The sequence below is a fragment of the Dama dama genome, chromosome 4, assembly GCF_033118175.1.
Source record: "Dama dama isolate Ldn47 chromosome 4, ASM3311817v1, whole genome shotgun sequence".
In the NCBI taxonomy this organism is placed as follows: Eukaryota; Metazoa; Chordata; class Mammalia; order Artiodactyla; family Cervidae; genus Dama; species Dama dama.
In genome coordinates, this window is record NC_083684.1 from 23,007,658 (window position 1) to 23,028,411 (window position 20,754).

Consider the following 20,754-nt stretch of genomic DNA (forward strand, 5'->3'; position numbering starts at 1 on the left):
CATAAAGAAGGCTGAGTGTCAAAGAATTGATGCTATTGAACTGTGGTGTTGGAGAAGACTCTTGAGAGTCCCTTGGACTGCAAGGAGATCAAACCTTGCAGATCATTTAGTGAATGCTAAAGGAAATCAACCCTGAATATTCATTGGAAGGACTGATGCCAATGCTGAAGCTCCAATACTTTGGCCACCTGATGCGAAGAGCTGACTCATTAGAAAAGACCCTGATGCTGGGAAAGATTGAAGGCAGGAGGAGAAGGGGACGACAGAGGATGAGATAGTTGGATGGCATCACTGACTCAATGGACAAGTTTGAGCAAGCTCCGGGAGGTGGTGAAGGACAGGGAGGCCTGGTGCGCTGCAGTCCATGGGGTCGCAAAGGGCTGAACGACTAAGCACAACACAAGGGAATATACGATAGCAATTCAGCAGAATAAGGAAGGTATATTCACATGACTCCCGGGGTAATGCTGAGCTGAGGACTGGCTGTTTTTCTGAGGTTTAGTGTTGAGTTGTGCCCTCCCTCACAAAGGGCTACATCTCTGCTTATGGGTCTGAATGAACTTGAATATTAAAATGATTGAATACAATGAATGTATCAAAGTTGCTTCAAACTGCCAATTCCACCAAAGACTGAATTATACAGAAGAGAGGAAACAGGGCCAAGGAAAAGGATTTGGAGTGTTAGAAAGGGAATTCCTATGAAATAAGGTGCCTGTTCCATATGCAGGCACACACATCGAGGCAGGAGAAAACTGTCCTGCCAAGATCCGTTGAGGAAATAAGCTAAGAGAGAAAATGCAGGAGGAGTGGGACAAAAGGCCAGTCTCTTACAATTGCTTGTGTTAGTCGCTCAGTCGTGTCTGACTCTTTGTGACCCCATGAACTGCAGCCCACCAGGCTCCTCTGTCTGTGGGATTCTCCAGCTAAGAATACTGTAGCAGGTCACCATTCCTTTCTCTAGGGAATCTTCCCGACAAGAGACTGAACCTGGGTCTCCCGTATTGCAGGCAGATTCATTACCATTTGAGCCACTAGGCTCTTCACAATTAGCAAAGGGCCTACAGGTTTGTTTTCTTTCTTTTCTTTATTTAAAAAAACATTGACTTATTTATTTAATTTACTTGATTATGCCAGGTCTTAACTGAAGCATGTGGAATCTAATTCCCTGACCAGGGATCAAACCCCAGCCCCCTGCATTGGGAGCCAAGAGTCTTAGCCACTGGCCCATCATGGAAGTCCCAGGCCTGGATTCATCGGTATTAATCCACGGAATTAAGAACTGTGAGTTTGTAGTTAAGCTGGATGAGTCGGGAACATAGAACACTGTGTTCTCCTGCACCTCCTTTCTCAGTCCCCTTGGTCCAGCTCCAGCCTCGTCACTCCACCAGCTGCCCTCTCCAAATCACCAGGGCGTTTACAGACGAGAAGCCGAGGGCCACAGAGTGAAGCATCTTCCTTAACTCAGGCTGCCCAGCTGGGGGTGGGGGCGGGTGGTAACGCTGAGGGGCTTTTGGTTCCTCACTCTAGGTCTTGTTACAACCTAGCAGTTTCCTTTCTTTACATATTTGCAAGACTATTTTGTTTTGTTTTTGGCTTCGCCGCAGAGCTTGTGTGACTTTAATTCCCTGACCAGGGATTGAACTCATGCCCTCAGTTGTGAAAGTACAGAGCCCTAACCACTGGACCACTAGTGAATTCTCTGCAGGACTATTGTATGCATGAGACACGACTCGGTCTGGGCAGCTGGAAAATCTGGACTCACTGGGAGAAAAGGCCAGCAGAGGGTGGAGCTGGCAAGAGAGGGTAGGGCCAGAGGCAAGTTTCAACTCTCTTATCTCACCAAGAAAATTCTCCTGACTTCCTTATTTCAGTGGCGTCATGCTTTAAGTCTCCAGGCCTGAGCTATTTTTAAAGCCAGCTTTATTGAGGTATAGTATTCATACAGTAACATGCATCCTCTTTCTGTATGCAGTTCCATGAGTGTTGGCCAATGTTTACACCCAGGCGTCCACTGCCGCCATATTCAGATATAGAACTCTGACATCACTCCACATTTCCTTGTGTTCACAGATCTCCTTTCTGCCGCTGAAGATGTGATTTGCCATTGCTAGAGCTTTCTGTAAGTAGAATCCCGCATTAAGTACTCTTTCATGGCTGGTCTTACTCTCCCAGCATGTTTTGAGACTCTTGCATATCATGTGTATTTGCTTTGTTTCTGACTAGATGTTGTTGTAGGTATTCTTCCTAATTTGCTCATTCATTTATTTCTTGGTAGACATTTAGGTTGTTTCCAGTTTTTAGCTAATATGAGTGAAGCTGTCCTGAACATTCCTTGTTTAAGATTTTGCGTGGACATACACTTCCACTTCTCTTAGGTAGATAACGAGGAGACATATGATAACAGGTAGCCTTTAAGGAAAATGCCAAACTACTTTTCAAGGAGATTTTTTTTACATTTCCATTAGCAATGTATAAGAATCTTGGGTTGCTCCACATCCATACTGATGATGGGTAATGTTGGTCTTCCCTGCCCCCAACTCTGCCCCGCTTTTATTTATTTGTTTTTGGCCATGCTGCACTGGAATGTGACATCTTAGCTACCAGACCAGGAATTGAACCTGCCTCGTGCCCCCTGCCCCCCCACCGCTCCTCCCATCCCCTGCCAGAGGAAGCTCAGAGTCTTAATCACTGGACTGCCAGAGAAGTCCCCAGTCTCTTTAGTATTAGCTGTTTTATTGAATGTGCACTGGTATCTTTGATTTTAATTTGAACTTCCTTGATGACTAATGATGTTGAGTATCTTTTTGTGGGCTTGTTGGTTATTTTTAATGTCTTCTTTTGTGGTGTGTCTACTCACATCTTTTTTTTTTTTTTTTGGCTCAGTTTTTATTGGGCATTGTTTTATTATTGAGTTGTAGGAATTTTTAAAAATATTATCTGGACACTAATCCTATTTTCTCTCACTCTGTGGCTTGCACTTTCATTTTTTAAAAAAATATCTTTAGAAGAGAAGGAGATAAAATGTTTCTTTTCTTTTGCCAAGTGGATTCTCAAGATTTTATTTTCACATTTTCTTCTGGTGCTTAAGAAGTGGGAAGGCTATTTATTCTATCACATAACATGCCCTGGTCCCCAGTCTTCCTCTGGCCAAGTCCCTTTCGCTGTAAGTGTTTCTCCATGCTGTGTGGGAGGGATCCATCTGTCCCCCTGACTCTCTCCCAGTCAGTAATGCCAGCTAGGAAGTGCCTTGGCACAGACATCTTGGCTGCGGAGGAGAGGGACCCAAGATGAGTCCTGGGTCAGCAGGGCAGGCTCCTTCCCTTTGCAACATCTGACGCTGTGAATCAAAATAGAAACATCCTCTTCTTTTTCTCTCTAACACTTGTGCTGATTTTGTAATCTTATCTTGGTGGGTTTATATATCTGTCTCCCACTTGACTGTCTCCGAGGGCAGGGACTTTGTCTATTTTTATTTTTATTTATTTATTTGGCTGTACTAGGTCTTAGCTGCAGCATGTGGGATCCTTTAGCTTCATTGCGGTATAAGGACTCTTTACTGCAGCATGTGGGATCTAGTTCTCTGACCAGGGATCAAACTCCGGCCCCCTGCATTGGGAGTGCAAAGTCTTAGACACTGGACAACCAGGAGGCCCTCCTTGTCTGTTTTAATGTCCAAGAACCTGCAGGATAGTACTGAGCTTCACAGCCCTACTTGCCTAGCACTGTGGTAAGAAGGCTGACTGTTCCCATTCTCAGAGTCCACAAGGAGTTCTGACTCGTGACTGAGAAGGGTCCCTCATGGTTCTCTGTCCTTATTTCTTAATAAAAATAAGGGCACACATGCTTGTCATTTATAAGCAGGAGTCAGGGAGAACTCCACCTCTTGTCCATGTGCCTGGGGTCCTTGCCTTGGGAAACATTGGTTTTCATCTTTCCCCTTTTCGCCTTGTGGATCCTCTGCTGGTCTGTTTGGTGATGAAGGGTCTCATCACGCCTATTTGCTCTTTCCTCCTGTCCTCTGTCTCCACTCTTCTTTCCATCTTTTTTTCTGGGGTCTTTTCCTGCCTGCTGCAACTCCCTGCTTCCCTCTTTTCAGCTATAAGATATGAGGAAAACCTCAAAGACTCACCAGTAGACAAATTCATTTGCAAAGACAATAAATGTAAGCATGGATGACTATATGTACAAATTCCAAAAGGATTATTCATTCTTTTCAAAGCAACCAGTTAAACAGCAGTCCTTGCATGCATTATTAACTTCCTTAAAATTCATTGCCATCTGTTACAGTTCAAGTGTCAGCCTCAAATTTCACTTCAAGTGCGCAGGGCTGAGACTTAGACTTTCTGGGTGGGTTAACCTCAAGTAATTTCAAAGAACTTCAGAAATGGAAAGTGAAGGCACATCTAAGGAATTTTTACATAACCCTGGAGGAGTTTTTAATTTTGATGAAGTTTAATTTTATCTTTTTTTTTTCTTTTAAGATTGGTGCTTTTTGTATCCTATTGAAAAAAATTTTGCCAACTTACTTCAAAATTATCCATGTCTTCCTTTAGAGCTAATGATCTGTTTCAGGTTAATTTTTTGTGAATTTTGTGAGGTTGCCTTTTCATTTTGTTGATTGTTTCTTTTGTTTACAGAAACTTTTTAGTTTGATGTAGTTCCACTTGTTTATTTTTGCTTTTGTTTGCTGTGCTTTTGGTGCCATATCCAATAAACCACTGATAAGACCCATATCAAGGAGATTTCCCCCTGTATTCTTCTTCTAAGTTCGTGGTTTCAGGTCTTACATTTAAGTCTTTAAATTATTTTGGATTACATTTTGTGTATTATAAGGGTCCAATTGCATTCTTTTGCATGTGGGTATCTAGTTTTTTAAAACATCATTTACTGCATAGACTATTTTCCCCAATGATTGTTCTTGGCCCCTTGGTCATAAATTTGTTTACCATGTATGTGTGAGTTTATTTCTGGGTTCTCTATTTTGTTTCATTAATTTATGTGACTACTTTTATGCAAGTACCACACTGTTTTGATTAGTATAGCTTTGTAATATAGTTTTGAAATCAGGACGTGTGATACTTTCAGGTTTGCTCTGCTTTCTATAGATTGCTCTGTCTATTCAGGGTCTTTTATGGTTTTCTTATGCATTTGGGGATTTTTTGGTGTGTGTGAAAAATGCCCTTGGAATTTTGATAGGGGTGGCATTGACTCTGTAGATTACTTTGGGTGGTATGGGCATCTTATCAATATTAATTCTTCCAATCCATGAACATAGAATATTTTTCTATTTATTGTGTCTTCTTCAGTTTCTTTTATTAATATCTTACAGTTTTCAGTGTATAGGTCTTTCACATCCTTGATTAAATTTATTCCAAATATTTATTCTTTGATGAAATTATAAATGGGATTATTTTCTTAATTCCTCTTTCTGATGGTTTGTTGTTAGTATATAGAAACACAACTGATTTTTGTATATTAATTTTGTATCACGCAACTTTACTGAATTCATTTATTAATTCCAACAATTTTTAAGTGGAGTCTTTAGGGTTTTCTGTGTCATATCATCTGCAAATAAAGACAGTTTTATTTCTTCATTTTTCATTTTGATGCCTTTTATTTATTTATTTTAATTTTTTATAGCCTACTTGTTCTGGCTAGGACTTATACTACTATTATGAATAAAAGTGGTGAGAGTGAGCAACCCCATTTTACTTTTGATTTTAGAGGTAACACTTTGAACATTTTCATTATTGAGTGTGATGTTAGTTTTGGGCTTATTATATTGGCTTTTAATATGTTCAGACATATTCATTCCATCTGTACTCAGTTTGTTGAGTTTTTTTTTAACATATAAATGCATATTGAATTTCATCAAATACTTTTTGTGCATCTATTGAGATGCTCATGTGAGTCTGCTTTCTTAGCATATTAGTTATACTTCTTTTTCAATAATTTGTAGTGATTACCTTAGAGTTTGCAATATACATTTGCAGTCAATCCAAGTCTACTTTCAAATAACACTTTATCACCTCACAGGTAGTGTAAGTGCTTAAAATAATAATAAATTAGCCTTAATTTCCATCTTCCCTTCCTTGAATTATTGCTTTCATTCATTTCACTTATGACTAAGCATACATAGCATGTATATGTTAAATACATGTAAACATCCATAATTGAATACATTTTTGCTATTATTATTTTAAATTTTTTTCATAAATCAATTAAATAAGAAATTTAAAAATTACCTTCACTAATCCCTTTTTTGATGCTCTTTCTTACTTTATGCAGATTTGAGTTTCTGACATATAGTATTTCCCTTTTCTCAAAAGAATTTCTTTTACTATTTCTTGCAAAGCATGTCAACTGTCAACAAATACTCTTAATTTTTGTTTGTCTGAGAAAGTCTTTATTTCCCCTTCACTTTTGAAGAATAGTTTTGTAGGGTACAAAATTCTAGGTCTAGTTTTTTTTTTTCTGTCAACACTTAGTATTTTACTTCACTCTTTTCTTGGTTGCCTGCTTTTTGAGGAGAAGTTGGACGTAATGATTATCTTTGTAAGGTAAGATGCCCCCTCACCCCCAGGTTCTTTCTTTATCTTGGATTTTCTGTAGTTTGAAGATGATATGCTCATGTGCAGTTTTGTGTTTGTTATTTTTGTTTTGGGCCTGTACCCTGTGTGGTGTTCTCAGAGCTCACTGGATCTATGGTTTGCTGCCTGGCATTAATTTTAAGAAAGTCTCAATGACTATTCTTTCAAATATTTCTTTTGTTCCTTTTTTCTCTTTCTCCTTCTTCTGGCATTCTCATTACATGTCTTGCTACAACTTTTGTAGTTGTCCCACAGTCCCTGATATTCTGTTCTTTTCAGTCTTTGCTCTTTTTACTTTTCAGTTTTGAGGATCTCTATTGATATATCCTCAAGCTCAGAGATTCTTACCTCATCTGGATCCAGTATAGGTAAGCCCACCAAAGGCATTTTTGTTAGTTTCTGTTAGTGTTTTTAATCTCTAGCATTTTTAATATTTTATCTTAGGATTTTCATCTTTTTGTTTACATGCCCATCTTTTCTTGCATGCTGTCTACTTTATCAATTATAGCCCTTAGCATATTAGTTATAGTTGATTAAAATTTCCAGTCTGATAATTCTGACATCTCTGTTATGTCTGGTTATCATATGTGCACTGCCTCTTCAAATTGTGTTTTTTACCTTTGCTGCTGCTGCTGCTAAGTCGCTTCAGTCGTGTCCGACTCTGTGCGACCCCATAGACGGCAGCCCACCAGGCTCTGCCGTCCCTGGGATTCTCCAGGCAAGAACACACTGGAGTGGGTTGCCATTTCCTTCTCCAGTGCATGAAAGTGAAAAGTGAAAGTGAAGTTGCTCAGTCCTGTCCGACTCTTCCCGATCCCATGGACTGTAGCCTACCAGGCTCCTCCGTCCATGGAATTTTCCAGGCAAGAGTACTGCAGTGTGTTGCCATTACCTTCTCCGTTTTTACCTTTAAGTATACCTTAACCTTTTCTTGATGTCCAGACATGATGTACTGGATAAAAAACTGCTATGGTAGGTCTTTAGTAATATGGTGGTAAGGTATGAGAAGAGGAGGGAAAGCATTCTGTATTCCTACAATTATGTTCCAATGTTTTAGTGAGACTATGTACCTGGACTATGAATTCACAAATGTTTCTGAATTCTCCCCACCATCCTCGCCCCTTATTTGGGATAGAATGGCTCGAATGGTCTGGAGTTGGGTGTTTCTCTTCCTCCAGGTCCCTTGAGCTCTGCTAAACCCCAGCAGGTTCAACTCCCGCTAACTTGTTTCTCCTGAGGGTAGGTTTTATTAAGGCATCCTCTACTGGAAGCATGAAAGAATTTCTCCCCATTATTTACTGTAAGAACCTGGAGGTTCTCCTGGAGGTAAAACCCACAAGTGTGGGAGCCTCCCTATGACTGGATACCCCTGAAGTTTTTAACTCTAAAGTTGTCCACACCAAGTCTCTAGCAATTAACTAATTTTAGCAAAGGTTTTTGTTCCTGTCCCTGCCCTTCTTCACACTGGTTCTCACCACAGTTTCCATTTGTGAGTTTCTGCTGCAGTACACCTTGATTCCTTGTATCTGCCTATCTCTCTAATTTTGGGGACAGAGTTTAGCTTTGAACCCACCTCTCTTATGGATCCAAAGAGAGTTGCTAATTTTTCATTCTACTGAGCTCCTTTCTTGTGGAACTGGACACTGGAAGTATCCTTTCTCCAATTTTTAGTGGGATATTTTGTGGTTGTTTTTGAGTTGTACTTCTTTATGTGTTCTGGATTCTAACCTCTTATAAGGTATATGATTTGCAAATATTTTCTCTCATTCCATGAGCTGCTTTTCCACTCTGTTGGTAGTACCCTCCGATGCACTAAGTTTTTAATTTTGATGAAGTCCACCTTATGTATTTTTTCTTTTGTTGTCAGTGCTTATGGTGTCATATCCAAGAAATCATTGCCAAATGTCATAACACTTTACTCTTATGTAAAAACTCTAATAGAGGTTTTATAGTTTTAGCTCTTATATTTAAGTTTGATTCACTTTGAGTACATTTTTGTCTATTGTATAAGGTACGGGCCCATCGTTGTTCTTTTGATGTGGATATTCAGATTTCCCAGGACCATTTATTGAAGATACAGTTATTTCCCCATTGTGTAGTCCTGGCTCCCATTTTGAAATTCATTTGACCACACATATGAGGGTTTATTTCTGGGATCTCTGTTATATTCCACTGGTCTGCTATTATGCCAGTACTACAGTTTTGATTACTATAGTTGTAATATGTATTGAAATCAGGAAGTGTGAGGTTTGTAACTCTATTCTTTTTTTAAAGATTTTTAAAAAAGATTGTCTTGACTACTTGGGGTTCCTTGAGACTTTGGATAGACATTTCTGTTTTTGCAAAAAAACTGTTAGGATTTTGATAGACTTTGCATTGAATCTGTAGACTTCTTTGGGTAGTAAGGATGTTTTAACAATATTAAGTTTTCCAATCTATGAACGTGTATTTTCATTTGTTTGTATATTTAATTTCTTTCAGCAGCATTTTGTAGTTTTCAGTGTATAAATCTTTCACCTTTTTTGATAAGTTTATTCCTAATTATTTTATTCTTTTTGGTGCTATTGTAAGTGGGATTGTTTTATTAATTTTCCTTTCATATTGCCCATTGTTAGTATATAGAAATGCAACTGATTTTGTATATTGATTTTGTGTCCTGAAACTGCTGAATTTGTATATAAGTTCAAACAGCGTGGGTGTGTAATATTTAGAATTTTCTACTATAAGGTGATGTCATCTGTGAACAGAGATAATTGTACTTTTTCCTCCCTTCCTTTAGATGCCTTGTATTTCATTTCCTTATGTGATTGCTCTGGTTAGTATTTCCAATACTTCTATAGTATTTCCAATACTATGTTGAACAGAAGTTATGAAAGTGGGAATCTTTGCTTTGTTTCTGTATCTTAGAGGAAAATCTTTTCATCTTTCACCATTGAATATGACATTAGCTATACATATATGACCTTTTTGATACTGAGGTAATTTTCTTCTATTCTGAGTTTGTTGAATTTTTTTTTTTTTCATACAAGGGTACTGGATTTGCCAAATGCTTTATCTGTCACTATTGAGAGGATCATTGTGTGATATTTTTCCCACTTCATTAATTGTTTTTCATATGTTAAACCATCCTTGCATTTCAGGAATAAATCCTACTTGGTCATGTTTTATAATCTTTTATAATCATTTTAACATGTTGATGAATTTGGTTTGCTAGTGTTTTGTTGAGGATTTTTATATCAGTATTTATAGAAGATACTGTTTATTTATTTTTTGTAGTAGTGTCTTTGGCTTTGGTATCATGGTAATGCTGGCCTCATAGAATGATTGAGGAAGTGTTCCCTTCTCTTAAAATTTTTGGTAGAACTTGAAAAGAGTTGTTAGTTCTTTAAATATTTCATAGAACTCACCACTAAAGCCACTTGGCTTAGGGGTTTTATTTGCTGAGAAGTTTTAAATTATACATTAAACATCCTTTGTAGGTGTAGATCTGCTCAGATTTTCTTGTTCTTTGATATTCAGTTTTGGTAGGGTGTGTGTTTCTAGGCATTTGTCCTTTACATTGAGATTATTCATTTCTTTGGTATACAGTTTTTTGCTTTTTTGTCATACTGTGTAGCTTGTGGGAGCTTAGTTCCCTGCTTGGGGATCAAACCCAAGCCCTCTGCAGTGAGAGCATGGAGTCTGAACTAGTGTGTGCGTGTGTGCTGAGTTGCTTCACTCCTGTCTGACTCTGTGCGACCCTATGGCCGTAGCCTGCTGGGCTTCCCTGACTACTGGACCACCCGGGGAATTTCCTGGTATGCATCTTTTCATGCTACTCTTTTATGGTCCTTTTTATTTCTGTAAAATTTATAGTAATGACTCCATTTTTACTTACAATTTGAGTAATTTGAGACCTCTCCCTTTGTTTCTTTTTAATCTAGCTAAAGATTTGTCAATTTTGTTGATATTTTTGAAGAACCAGCTTTTGGTACCATTAATTTTCTTTATTGTTTTTCTGTTCTCTATTTTATTTAACCCCGTTTTATTTATCCTTATTATTTCCTTTCTGCTTTTTTTTTTTTTTTTGACTTAATTTGCTCTTTTCTTTATCCATTCCTCAAGGTATAACTTATATTCTTGATTTGAGATCCTTTTCTTTTTGGTACAGGTATAAAGATTCCCCTTAGCACTGCTTTCATCACATCCTGTGTTTTGGTATATTGTGTTTTCACTTTAATTTGAATAGAGATATTTTCTAATATGCCTTTTGATTTCCTCTTTAGGCCATTGGTTGTTTAAGAATGTGTTGTTTAATTTCCACATATTTGTAAATTTTTTGGTTTTCCTTTTGCTATTGATTTCTAGATTCATTCTTCTGTAATCTGTAAAAAATACTTGATAATATTTCAATCATTTCAATTTTAAGACTTTTTGGCCATAATATATTATCTATTGTGGAGAATGTTCCATGTGTATCTGAGAAAAATATATATTCTTCTGTTATTGGGTGGAGTATCCTGTCTATGTATATTAGGTTCGTTTGGCTTATAGTATTAAGTCCTCTATTTCTTTATTCATTTTCTGTCAGCTGTTATATCCATTATTAAAAGTGGGAGTATTGAAATCTCTCCTATTGTAGAATGCCTGTTTCTTCTTTCAGTTCTTAATATTTGCTTCATATATTTTTGAGCTCTCATGTATGGTAATTGTTATATCTTCTTGGGAAATTGACCCTTTTATCTGTAAATGATGTCTTTCCTTGATTCTTGTAACAATATTTTGACTTAAAGTCCATTTTGTCTGATATTAATGCAGTCATTGCTACTCTCCTTTAGTTATTATTTATGTGAATTATCTTTTTCTATATTTTTTACTTTCAGTCTATATATTCATTATGTCTAAAGTGAGTCTCTCGTAGATGTCAGGTAATTGGACCATTTTTCAATCAGTTATTCACTCTATGACTTTTGGTTGTAGAGTTTAATTCATCTACATTTAAAGTAATTGCTGATAGGAAAGGACTTACTTTTGCCACTTTGTTATGCTTTCTGTGTGTCTTATGACTTTCCATTCCTCTTTTTTTCATTATTGTTTTCTCTTGTGTTTAGTTCATTTGTTTTTTTATTTTTTTCTATTTTCTGGCCACAGTGCATGGCATGTAGGATCTTAACTGCCTGACCAGGGATCACACTTGTGCCCCTGTAGTGGAAGCACGGTGTGTTTACCACTGGACCACCAGGGAAGCCCCTAGTTTATTTTTTTATAATGAGACATTTGATTTTCTTATTTCCTTGGTATATATTCTATAGATACATTCTTTGAATTACTGTGAAGATTACAAATAACATCCTAAATTTATAACAATCGATTTTAAATTGGTACAATTTAATTTCAGTTGCATACAAAGACTACTCCTTTACAATCCTGTCTGCTACTTTATATTATTGATGCCACAAATTATATCTTTATATATTGTATACCCATCACATATATTTATAATTTTTAATGCATTTGTCTTTTAAGTCCTGTAGCAAATAAGAAGTAGGGTTCCAAATTCTTAAAGTGGAATCTAGGATTGTTAACTTTAAAGCATTTAAAACCATAAATTTCTTTCTCAGTACTGTTTTAGCTGTACCCTCCACATTTTCATATGTTGTGATTTTATTTTCATTAGATCCAAAATTTTATTACTATTTTGATTTCTTTTTTTACTCATATATTATTGAGAAATCTGTTCTTTAACTTTAAAATATTTTGGGAATTTCCCACATATTGTTATTCATTTCTGATTTTATTTCATTGTGGTTAGAGAACATATTTTGTATAATGTCAATACATTTAAATTTACTGAAATTTGTTTTCTGACCTAGTACATGTTGCTTCTGTGCTGTGCTTAGTTGCTCAGTCATGTCCAATTCTTTGTGACCTCATGGACTGTAGCCCACCAGGCTTCTCTGTCCATGGGGATTCTCCAGGCAGGAATACTGGAGTGGGTTGCCATGCCCTCCTTCAGGGGATCTTCCCAACCCAGGGATCAAAACCAGGTCTCCCTCATTGCAGGTGGATTCTTTACTGTCTGAGCCAACAGGAAAGCCCAAGAATACTGGAGTGGGTAGCCTATCCCTTCTCCAGGAGATCTTCCTGACCCAGGAATTGAACCAGAGTCTCTTGCACTGCAGGTGTATTCTTTACCAGCTGAGCTACCAGGAAAGCCCCTAGTACAAGTTATCTTGTTGCAAATTCCATATGCCCTTGAAAAGACTGTATTCCACAGCTGTTGGGTGATTGTTGTTGTTCAGTTGCTCAGTCCTGTGTGACTCTTTGTGACCCAATGGACTGCAGCATTCCATGCTTTCCTGTCCTTCACTATCTCTTAGAGTTTGTTCAAATTTATGTCCACTGAGTCACTGATGCTATCTAACCACCTCATCCTCTCCCACCCTCTTCTCCTTTGCCTTTAATTTTTCCCAGCATCAGGCTCTTTTCCAGTCATTCGGCTCTTCACATCAGGTGGCCAAAGTTTTGGCACTTCAGCTTCAGTATCAGTCCTTCTAATGAATAATCAGGGTTGATTTCCTTTAGGATTGACTGGTTTGAAGTCCTTGCAGTTCAAGGGACTCTCAAGAGTCTTCTCCAACACCACAGTTCAAAAGCATCAATTCTTTGGTGCTCAGCCTTCTTTATGGTCCAACTCTCACATCCGTACATGACTACTGGAAAAACCATAGCTTTGACTAGATGGACCTTTGTTGGCAAAATGATGTCTCCACATTTTAATACTCTATGTTTGTCATCACAGTACATCTAAGAAATGCCAGGCTGGATGAATCACAGGCTGGAATGAAGATTGCCAGGAGAAATACCAACAACCTTGGAGATGCAGGTGATATCACTCCAGTGGCAGAAAGCAAAGAGGAGCTAAAGATTCTCTTCAGTTCAGTCACTCATTCGTGTCTGATTCTTTGTGACCCCATGGACTGCAGCACGCCAGGCCTACTGTCCATCACCAACTCCATTTTACTCAAACTCATGTCCATTGAGTTAGTAATGCCATCCAACCATCTCATCCTCTTTTATTCCCTTCTCCTCCTGCCTTCAATCTTTCCCAGCATCAGGGTCTTTTCCAAGGAGTCAGTTCTTCGCATGAGTTGGCCAAAGTATTGGAGTTTCAGCTTCAGCATCAGTCCTTCCAATGAATATTCAGGACTGATTTCCTTTAGGATGGGTTGGTTTGATCTTTTTGCTGTCCAAGGGACTCTCAAGAATCTTATCCAACACCACAGTTCAAAACCATCAGTTCTTTGGCACTCAGCTTTCTTTATAGTCCAACTCTCACATCCATACATGACTCCTGGAAAAGCCATAGCTTACAACTAGATGGACCTTTGTTGGCAAAGTAATGTCTCTGCTTTTTAATATGCTGTCTAGGTTGGTCATAACTTTTCTTCCAAGGGTAAGCATCTTTTAATTTCATGGCTGCAGTCACCATCTGCAGTGACTTTGGAGCCTCCAAAAATAAAGTCTGTCACTGTTTCCACTGTTTCCTCATATATTTACCATGAAATGATGAGACCAGATGTCATGATCTTCATTTTCTGAATGTAGTGGTTTTTTTTTAAACTAATTAATTTATTTTAATTGGGGGCTAATTGCTTTACAATACTGTAGTGGTTTTTGCCATACATTGACATGAGTTAGCCCTGGGTGTACATGTGTTCCCCATCTTGAACCCCCCTCCCACTTCCTTCCCTATCCCATCCCTCAGGGTCATTCCAGTGCACCAGTCCTGGGCACTCTGTCTCATGCATCGAACCTGGACTGGTGATCTGTTTCACATACGATAATATATATGTTTCAATGCTATTCTCTCAAATCATCCTACCCTCGCCTTCTCCCACAGAGTCCAAAAGACTGTTCTTTACATCTGTGCCTCTTTGCTGTCTCCCATATGGGGTCATTGTTACCATCTTTCTAAATACCATATATATGTGTTACTATACTGTATTGGTGTTTTTCTTTCTGACTTACTTCACTCTGCATAATAGGCTCCAGTTTCATCTACCTTATTAGAACTGATTCAAATGCATTCTTTTTTTATAGCTGAGTAATATTCCATTGTGTATATGTATCACAACTTCCTTATCCATTCGTCTGCTGATGGACATCTAGATTGCTTCCATGTCCTAGCTATTGTAAACAGTGCTGTGATGAACATTGGGGTACATGTGTATCTTTCAATTCTGGTTTCCTCGGTGTGTATGCCCAGAAGTGGGATTGCTGGATCATATGGCAGTTCTATTTCCAGTTTTTTAAGGAATCTCCACACTCTTCTCCATAGTGACTGTACTAGTTTGCATTCCCATCAACAGTATAAGAGGGTCCCCCTTTCTCCGCACCCTCTCCAGCATTTATTGTTTCTAGACTTTTTGATAGCAGCTATTCTGACCTGCATGAGATGGTACCTCATTGTGGTTTTGATTTGCATTTCTCTGATAATGAGTGATGTTGAGCATGTTTTCATGGTTTGTTAGCCATCTGTATGTCTTCTTTGGAGAAATGTCTGTTTAGTTCTTTGGCCCACCTTTTGATTGGGTCTTTTTTTTTTCTGGAATTGAGCTGCAGGAGTTGCTTGTATAATTTTGAAATTAATTCTTTGTCCATTGCTTCATTTGCTATTATTTTCTCCCATTCTGAAGGCTGTCTTTTCACCTTGCTTATAGTTTCCTTCGTTGTGCAGAAGCTTTTAATTTTAATTAGGTCCCATTTGTTTATTTTTACTTTATTTCCATTATGCTGGGAGGTGGATCATAGAGGATCCTGCTATGACTTATGTCGGAGAGTGTTCTGCATATGTTTTCCTCTAGGAATTTTATAGTTTCTGGTCTTACATTTAGATCTTTAATCCATTTTAATTTATTTTTGTGTATGGTATCAGAAGCGTTCTAGTTTCATTCTTTTAAAAGTGGTTGACCAGTTTTCCCAGCACCACTTGTTAAAGAGGTTGTCTTTTCTCCATTGTATATTCTTGCCTCCTTTGTCGATGATAAGGTGTCCATAGGTGCATGGATTTATCTCTGGGCTTTCTATTCTGTTCCATTGATCTATATTTCTGTCTTTGTGCCAGTACCATACTCTCTGGATGACTGTAGCTTTGTAGTATAATCTGAAGTCAGGCAGGTTGATTCCTCCAGTTCTATTGTTCTTTCTCAAGATTGCTTTGGCTATTCGAGGTTTTTTGTATTTCCATACAAATTGTGAAATTATTTGTTCTAGTTCTGTGAAAAATACCATTGGTTGTTTGATAGGAATTGCATTGAATCTATAGATTTCTTTGGGTAGTATACTCATTTTCACTATATTCATTCTTCCAATCCATGAACATGGTATATTTCTCCATCTATTTGTGCCCTCTTTGGCTTCTTTCATCAGTGTTTTATAGTTTTCTATATATAGGTATTTTGTTTCTTTAGGTAGATTTATTCCTAAGTATTTTATTCTTTTCATTGCAATGGTGAATGGAATTGTTTCCTTAATTTCTGTTTTCTCATTGTTAGTGTATAGGAATGCAAGGGATTTCTGTGTGTTAATTTTATATCCTGCAACTTTACTATATTCATTGATTAGCTCTAGTAATTTTCTGGTGAAGTCTTTAAGGTTTCCTATGTAGAGGATCATGTCATCTTCAAACACTGAGAATTTTACTTCTTTTCCAACCTGGATTCCTTTCATTTATTTTTCTTCTCTGATTGCTGTGGCTAAAACTTCCCAAACTATGTTGAATAGTAGGGTAAGAGTGGGCACCCTTGTCTCATTCCTGACTTTAAGAAAAATGCTTTCAATTTTTCACCATTGAGGATAATGTTTGCTGTGGTTTTATCGTATATGGCTTTTATTATGTTGAGGTATGTTCCTTCTATGCCTGCTTTCTGGAGGGTTTTTATCATAAATGAATGTTGAATTTTGTCAACGGCTTTCTCTGCATCTATTGAGATAATCATATGGTTTTTATCTTTCAGTTTGTTAATGTGGTGAATCACATTGATTGATTTGCAAATTTTGAAGAGTCGTTGCATCCCTGGGATGAAGCCCACTTGGTCATGATGTATGATCTTTTTAATATGTTGTTGGATTCTGTTTGCTAGAATTTTGTTAAGGATTTTTGCATCTATGTTCCTCAGTGATATTGGCCTGTAGTTTTCTTTTTTTGTGGCATCTTTGTCTGGCTTTGGTATTAGGGTAATGGTGGCCTCATAGAATGAGTTTTGAAGTTTACCTTCCTCTGCAATTTTCTGGAAGAGTTTGAGTAAGATAGGTGTTAGCTCTTCTCTAAATTTTTGGTAGAATTCAGCTGTGAAGGCATCTGATCCTGGGCTTTTGTTTGCTGGAAGATTTCTTTCTTTCTTTTTTTTTTTAGAAGATTTCTGATTTACAGTTTCAATTTCTGTGATTGTGATGGGTCCGTTAAGATTTTCTATTTCTTCCTGGTTCAGTTTTGGACAGTTATACTTTTCTAAGAACTCGTCCATTTCTTCCAAGTTGTCCATTTTATTGGCATATAGTTGATGATAGTAATCTCTTATGATCCTTTGTATTTCTGTGTCATCTGTTGTGATTTCTCCATTTTCATTTCTATTTTTGTTGATTTGATTCTTCAACTTTTTTCTTTTTTTTTGATGAGTTGGGTAATGGTTTGTCTATTTTATTTATCTTCTCAAAGAACAAGCTTTTAGTTTTGTTGATTTTTGCTATAGTCTCCCTTGTTTCTTTTTCATTTATTTCTGCCCTAATTTTTAGTATTTCTTTCCTTCTACTAACCCTACAGTTCTTCATTTCTTGTTTTTCTAGTTGCTTTAGGTGTATGGTTAGGTTATTTATTTGATTTTTCTCTTGTTTCATGAGGTAAGGTTGTATTGCTATGAACTTTCCCCTTAGCACTGCTTTTACTGAATCCCATAGGTTTTGGGTTGTTGTGTTTTCATTTTCACTTGTTTCTATGCATATTTTGATTTTTTTTATTGCTTCTGTGATTTGTTGGATATTCAAAAGCGTATTGTTTAGCCTCCATGTGTTCGTATTTTTAATAGTTTTTTTCCCCTGTAGTTGACATCTAATCTTAATGCATTGTGATCAGAAAAGAGGATTGAAATGATTTTTTTTTTTAAATTTACCAAGGCTAGATTTATGGCCCAGGGTGTGACCTATCCTGGAGAATGTTTTGTGTGCACTTGGAAAAAGGTAAGTAATTGTTTTGGGGTGAAATGTCCTAGAGATATCAAAGGTCTAACTGGTCCCTTGTATCATTTAAAGTTTGTATCTCCTTGCTAATTTTCTATTTAGTTGATCTATCCATAGGGGTGAGTAGGGTATTAAAGCCTCCTACTATTATTGTGTTATTGTTAACTTCTCCTTTCATACTTGTTAGCATTTGCCTTACATATTGCAGTGCTCCTATGTTGGGCGCACATATATTTATAATTGTTATATCTTCTTCTTGGATTGATCCTTTGATCATTATGTAGTGTCCTCCTTTGTCTCTTTTCACAGCCTCTATTTCAATGCCTATTTTATCTGATATGAGTATTGCTACTCCTGCTTTCTTTTGGTCTCTATTTGCATGAAGTATCTTTTTCGAGCCCTTCACTTTCAGTCAGTATGTGTCCTTTGGTTTGAGGTGGGACTCTTGTAAAGCATGTAGAGGGGTCTTGTTTTTGTATCCATTCCGCCAGTCTTAGTCTTTTGATTGGGACATTCAACCCATTTACATTTAAGGTAATTATTGATAGGTATGGTCCCGTTGCCATTTACTTTGTTGTTTTGGGTTCGTGTTTATACAACCTTTCTGTGTTTCCTGTCTAGAGAAGATCCTTTAGCATTTGTCGAAGAGCTGGTTTGGTGGTGCTGAATTCTCTCAGTTTTTGCTTGTCTGTAAAGCTTTTGATTTCTCCTTCATATTTGAACGTGATCCTTGCTGGGTATAGTAATCTGGGTTGTAGGTTTTTCAGTTTCACCACTTTAAGTATGTTCTGCCATTCCCTTCTGGCCTGAAGAGTTTCTATTGAAAGATCAGCTGTTATCCTTATGGGAATCCCCTTGTGTGTTATATGTTGCTTTTCCCTTGCTGTTTTTAATATTTGCTCTTTGTGTTTTATCTTCATTAATTTGATTAATATGTGTCTTAGGATTAATATGTGTCTTAGGGTTTATCCTGTTTGGGACTCTCTGGGTTTCTTGGACTTGGGTGGCTATTTCCTTCCCCATTTTAAGGAAATTTTCAGCTAGTATGTCCCCAAGTATTTTCTTGTGGCCTTTCTTTTTATCGTCCTCTTCTGGGACTCCTATAATTCAAATGTTGGGGTGTTTAACATTGTCCCAGAGGTCTCTGAGGTTGTCCTCATTTCTTTTCTTTTTTTTTTTTTTCCTCTCTGCTTCATTTATATGAAATCAAATGTATATATGGAGTTATCTGTAACTCCATTTTGTTTTCAAGATTTTGGATCATTTTTACTATCATTATTCTGAATTCTTTTTCAGGTAGACTCCCTATCTCCTCATCTTTTGTTAGGTTTGGTGGGCATTTATCATGTTCCTTTACCTGCTGAATATTTTTCTGCATTTTCATCTTGTTTAGATTGCCATGTTTGGGGTGGCATTTCTGTATGCTGGAAGTTTGTAGTTCCTCTTTATTGTGGAGATTCCTTCCTCCCCCATGGATGAGTGGCTTGTCAAGGTTTCCTGCTTAGGGAAGCTTGTGTTGGTGTTCTGCTGGGTGGAGCTTGATCTCTTCTCTCTGGAGCACAATGAAGTAAATGTCCACTAGTGAGTTTTGAGGTGTCTGTGGGTTTGGTGTGACTTTTGGCCCCCTGTATTATAATGCACAGGTTTATGTTCCTGCGTCATTGGAGAATTAGCTTGGTATGTCTTGCTCTGAAACTTGTTGGCTCTTGGGTGGAGCTTGTTTTCAGTGTAGGTATGGAGGCTTTTGGATGAGCTATTGTAGGTTAATATTCCATGGAGTCAGGAGTTCTCTGATATTCTAAAGTTGTGGAGTTAAGCCTCCTGTCTCTGGCTTTCAGTTTTATTCTTACAGTAGCCTCAAGACCTCTCCATCCATACAGCACCGATGATAAAACATCTAGGTTAATGATGAAAAGATTCTCCACAGTGAGGGACACCCAGAGAGGTTCACAGAGTTACATGGAGAAGAGAAGAGGGAGGAGGGAGATAGAGGTGACCAGGAGGAGAAGAGGTGGAATCAAAAGTGGAGAGAGCAGTCTAGCCAGTAATCAATTCCCTATGTGCTCTCCACAGTCTGGAACACTCACAGAGGTTCACAGAGTTACACAGAGAAGAGGGAGGAAGGAGATAGAGGTGACCAGGAGGAGTCAAATGGATAGAGACTGATCTAGCCAGTAATCAGTTCCCTAAGTGTCCTCTGCAGCCCGGAGCACCCAAAGAGATTCATAGAGTTAGGTAGAGAAGAGAAGGGGGAGGGTGGAGATAGAGGAGACCTGGAGGAGAAAAAGGAGAGTCAAAATGGGAGAGAGCAATCAAGCCAGTAGTCACACTCCTAAGTAAAAATGATTACTCAAGATTGGATTCTTAAAGGTACAAAATTGATAACAAATACCACAAAGCAAAGATTAAAAATCTAGAGTAGAGGTTAGACTCTCAAAAATAAAATATTAAAAGAACAAAGCAAAAAAAAAAAAAAAAAAGAACAAAGCAAAATCACAAAAATTATAAAAAAATATATGAAATTGGCTTTAAAAATAGGGTTGTTTATTTTTTGCAAGGTAAAAGTAGGTTATAAAAATGAAAATTAAAAGAGTAATAAAGAACTTAAAAATTAAAAAATGATCATAGTAAAATATATCTAGGAATTTCTCTGGAGCTGTTGCAGGCAGTATGGGGTCAGTTCAGTTTCAAATAGTTCCTTGTTCTAGCTTATACTTCTTCTCAAGGTCTATAGGCACCTTCCATTGTAGTTAGTGCTAACTACAGGGTTTTAATCTGTTGCACCTGTCACTTCTAAAGTGGTTCCCTCTTCTTTGTTTATTTTTGCTTCTTCTGTTTGCAAGTCTCTTCAGTGTCTGATTTGTACCCTGAGACTAGGGGGTGAAGGTGGTCACTTATTTAGGCTCACTTATTCAGTTGTGCTGTGGGGAGGGAGGAACACTGCAAA

The 20,754-nt window shown here is 37.5% G+C and overlaps 1 long non-coding RNA gene across 2 annotated transcripts in view; it reads left to right on the forward strand.

Moving 5' to 3' along the window:
- LOC133050232 (uncharacterized) overlaps positions 1 to 20,754 on the forward strand; it is a 135,743-nt gene that overhangs the window by 18,756 nt on the left and 96,233 nt on the right. Inside the window, exon 3 of one of the 2 annotated variants that reach the window (XR_009691561.1) lies at positions 2,071 to 2,100. The exons of the other annotated variant lie outside the window; for it this stretch is intronic. This is a non-coding gene — a long non-coding RNA (uncharacterized LOC133050232). Of the gene's footprint in view, positions 1 to 2,070; positions 2,101 to 20,754 lie in introns of those variants that run through there. 2 annotated transcript variants of the gene reach the window in all.